General features: G+C 40.8%; 1 non-coding gene across 1 annotated transcript; it reads right to left on the bottom strand.

Annotated features, from left to right (window-relative positions):
* Positions 1–4,044: 4,044 nt before the first annotated feature.
* LOC149497572 (small nucleolar RNA R71) lies at positions 4,045–4,151 on the bottom strand. The gene has a single exon (XR_016320261.1). It is a non-coding gene; the product is annotated as a small nucleolar RNA R71 (small nucleolar RNA).
* Positions 4,152–4,645: the final 494 nt, after the last annotated feature.

Raw genomic sequence — 4,645 nt, 5'->3', positions numbered from 1 at the left:
TAGGAACTCTTGGCATCATCCTTTCCTCATCGCCAAGCTCTTTGCAAGGCTTTGAGTCAACTTCAAACATCTGTGGAAGCCCAGAAGTGCTGGTGTCCACCCTCACCCAATCATCAAAAATGCAGAGCATCTGGTTCTCTAACGATGACTTACCCAAAGAGGGAGGCAGTCATAATAACGCCCTGTATGTCACTATCCAGACCAGAGACAAAACTGTGCCCATGGTTCTCATTGATAATGGGTCAGCACTAAACGTCTGCCCACTAAGCGTAGCCAGCTGTCTGGGGTTGGAGGAAACAGATTTCACTCCATCGGACCAAATAGTGAAAGCTTATGACAGTACCCGGAGGGAAGTGTTGGGGGTTGCTACGCTAAAGTTAACAGTTGGGCCGGCTGTGATGGAAGTCCCATTCCAGGTAATTGATGTACCGACTAGCTTCAATCTGCTTCTGGGCCGACCCTGGATACATCACACTAAGGCAGTACCCTCATCCTTGCACCAAAAGGTCAAGTTTCCCTATGAGGACAAGGTTATCACCATTCAAGGGGATGACTACAGTCAGCTGAAGAAGCCAAAGGGCCAGCCTCTCTTTGAGGTCAACCCTGAAACTGCCAACCTACCCCTCTAGGGATTTCAATATGACACTGTGCAGTTTATAGAAGGGAAGACAGCAAACTCTCGAATTCTCTTTGATTTCGAGACAGTGCAAATAAACTGCATAGTTCCTTTGATGCTAAAAATGTCCTATCTGCCAGGAATGGCTATGGCAAGGTCCGGGAAGAAATATCCTGCACTGCAAGCCTGGGAGTGTCCGGTGAATGAAGGGACCTATGGACTGGGTTACGAACCCACCGACGAAGACCGTGCTGAGAGAACTAGAAGAGGAAGGAAGGAGAGTATACAGATGCGGCCTTACCTCTTGACTCTGAATGGTTACTTCTGCAAACCGGGAGAAACAGTTCCTTACTGTGGCTTCCAAGAACCATTTTGCTGCCCAACCACTAAGAAGATGCTACCTGGGTTAGAGATATTCTCGGATGTCTGGGGCAACAAGCCCGAAATAATAACTGAACTGGAAGCAGAAGACTTCATGCAGCCCAGTCTCTTTGACGAGGTTGCAGTTATCACAGGAAGTGACGGGAATCGAGACTTGCTCAACCTTATCAAGCCAAGCGAAGGACCTCTCACCAATTGGTACGCCGAGGAGGAGCGCGCTGCTGATAAACACCCTCCCGAGTCAAACCTAGCACCAAAGTCTGTAGTAAAGTCCTGTACTGAGTCCGAGTCTGAAACTGAGTCAGAGTCCAGTTCCAGTTCTGAGTCGTCTGTGTCGGATCTAGAAGATCCAGATTTCAATTTCGATGTAATTCTTGAAGACGATTCTATCATAATCAATAAAGGCTTGCAAATTCTTGATTACCCTGTGTGTCTATCTTTCCAAGCATTTCCAAGTGAAAATGAAAAAGAAATAAACGAAATAAAAAATGAAAAAGAAAAAATAATGATTGGCAAAGAAGAAAATGAATATACATACATTGCATATGACTGTGTGAACAGGGAACAGGTCAGTGAGTGTTTGAAGAAATTTGCTGATTGCTTCATGTGGAAGGCAAGTGACATCACGGGAATTGACCCAGCGATAGTGGTGGACAAGATTCCGGTATACCCTGAGGCTAAGTGATAAGTGTAAATTTTATAGTGTTTTTAATATAGTTTTTATTAGAATTTTAGTAAGTTTTTACTTCTTTAATTTAATTTTAAATCACTTTTAGTGTAATTGTGTTTAAAAGCTTCCTTGGTCTTTAATCCGCTTGATCTAAGAGAAAATTGCAGAAATTTGACGCAGAAAAGAACTTTAGAATGCAAGGCACTCAGCTTCTAGCACGCCCAGCCCGTGCTGGAAGGCACGCCCGTGCTAGAAGCCAAGTAAACCAAAGGAGAGACAGAAGAGAGCACGGCCAGGGTGTGTTAAAAGGCACGGCCGTGCTACAATGGGACCAGGGTGTGTCAAGCATAGCACGCCCATGGCAACTCTAGACAGACTTCCAGAGAAGAGCACGCCCTGCCTGTGCTCTGTAGCACGCCCGTGCCTCAGTACTTCACTAGCCCGTGCTACCTAGCACGCCCCGTGCTTCACTAGCCAGACCTCCAGACTACAGCACGCCCAGCCCGTGCCATGAAGCACGCCCGTGCTGCCCAGGCGGAACCAGCGTGAATTTAACACGCAAATCAAGCCTTTCTCACATGGGCCGACTTCAGGGAGTTTCCTAAACACACTAAACAAGACCTGGACCTATTCTTGAAGAAAAAGGAGTCCTAATCAAGAAGAAATCAAGAGCCTAAACAGTTATGATCTCCTATAAAGGATTTTGTGATAAATAAGGATTCTATTTTCCTAAAAGGAGTCAGACTTGCCTTCAGGATCTCTATATAAAGGGAGGAACTTCTCATAGTAAAAGATCTCGGTTTTTTTTGTGCAACACTTTACATAATTCTCTTCTTCTCAAAGATTTCAAGCTTCAAACAATTGTGCTAAGATTCAAGGAAGCCATCAACATAGTTGTGATACAGTTTTTATTCTAAACTCTTCATCTTGTTTCTTTCTTTATTATTGTCTTTAAATATAATGAATGATTCAAGTATGATTGAGCTTAATTTAATTACTATGTCTAGCTAAACTTTTATACTAGGGATTTAATGTAATTTAATTCGATTCCAGCTTATAATATTAGATTTATTTTTCTTTGTTCTTGTTATAACTTATTATTGTGCTTAAGGTTTCCAGGCAGAAAAATTCCCCTGGATTGAATTATTTCAATAACCACATTCGGGAGAAGGGTTATTGATATGAACAAGGTAATAATTTACTTGAGAATAATAACTTGATGTGGAAACTATATGGTTTGACTCAAGGGGGGCTTTCATAAGTTAATAAAGTATTAAGTTGTGAATTCATAAAACAACCATAAAACCTAATGATCTGATTCATGTTTAATTTCACTATTAAGATAGGTGATTAAATTGGATTAGAATAGCTAACAATAAATCGGGAGAGCTTGTTAGTAACCTTAGGGTTGTTTTCTCCTACTTGAACAATTAAACTTGATTAATGAACTAATAGAATAAGCTGGATAGAATTAAATGAAATCAAATTCCCTAGTAGCTTAATCCCCTGATTTCTTTTCACCTAAATTTTGTGTTTGATCTCTTTTACTTTGAATTTTATTTACTTTACAGCGAATTCCTTTTATCATCATCTAAATAATAATAGGTTAACATAATTTTGGTAATTGATAAACAATCCCTGTGGATACGATACTTTCTTACTCTATATTACTTGTTGCGATTTCGTACACTTGCGAAAACCGCTGTCAAGTTTTTGGCGCCGTTGCCGGGGATTGGCGTATCAATATCAATACAAATTACCCTGTTATTAATTTAGGCACTCTTTCGTTTTTATTTAATTTTCTTTTAAGTGTTGTTCCAGGTGTTTTATGCAAAGAAGATCAAGGATGACTGAACCTCTAGTCTTTGACCCAGAAATTGAAAGAACCTTTCATAGGCACAACGCTGCAAGAAAAGCAAGAGAAATAAAACTCGAACAACAAGCAGACATGGCCAACGAAAACGAAAACAGAAATGAAAACGTAGTTGGACCACCACTTCAACATCCGGTCCGTACCTTAAGGGATTATACAACACCTAATCTGAATGGGACAACCTCAAGTATTACAAGACCTAGGGTAGAAGCTAATAACTTTGAGATTAAACCTGCAATTATCCAAATGCTCTCCACCTCGATCCAATATGGAGGTTTGCCTAGTGAAGATCCTAATGCTCACATCACCAATTTTTTGGAAATTTGTGACACATTCAAACAAAATGGTGTTTCTGAAGATGCAATCAAGTTGAGGCTTTTTCCTTTTACTCTTAGGGATAAAGCTAGATCATGGTTACAATCGTGTCCCGCTGGAAGTTTTACCACATGGGATGAATTAGCTCAAAAATTCCTAGCTAAATTCTTCCCATCCTCAAAAACCACCAAGCTGCGTAATGAGATAATGACATTTGCTCATCATGATCAAGAGAGCTTGTACGAAGCTTGGGAAAGATTCAAGGACTTGCTAAGGAAGTGCCCGCATCACAGTTTGCCCAAGTGGCTACAGGTACAAACTTTTTATAATGCATTATCACCTAATATTAAAATCACTTTAGATGCAGCTGCAGGTGGATCCTTTGAAAAGAAAGGTATTGATGAAGCATATGAGTTGATAGAGGAGATGGCAAGCAACAGCCACTACCAAAACAATACCGAAAGGAGAAGAACCGCAGGAGTCTATGAAATAGACGCCATTACAGCACTCAATGCCAAGGTAGATAACATGGTAAGGAAATTGGACATGTTAACCACTAATCCTGTGAATTCGATTATGCAAGTGTGTGATAGGTGCAATGGACAACATGGAATTGGGGAATGCATCATGGACTCCTTAAATCCGCAGACTTTGGAGCAAGTGAACTATGTGATGAATCAAGGAAGAAAGAATTACCCTTATTCAAATTCATATGATAACAGGTTAAGGAATCATCCTAACCTATCTTATGGTAATCCTAACAATGCCTTGAATACACCCCCAGGGTTCC

This window comes from Jatropha curcas, chromosome 3 (assembly GCF_041381405.1).
Source record: "Jatropha curcas cultivar XTBG-Jc1 chromosome 3, XTBG_Jcur_1.0, whole genome shotgun sequence".
Taxonomy (NCBI): Eukaryota; Viridiplantae; Streptophyta; class Magnoliopsida; order Malpighiales; family Euphorbiaceae; genus Jatropha; species Jatropha curcas.
The sequence above is the reverse complement of the archived record's forward strand: the minus strand, read 5'-3'. Positions and strand labels throughout refer to the sequence as shown.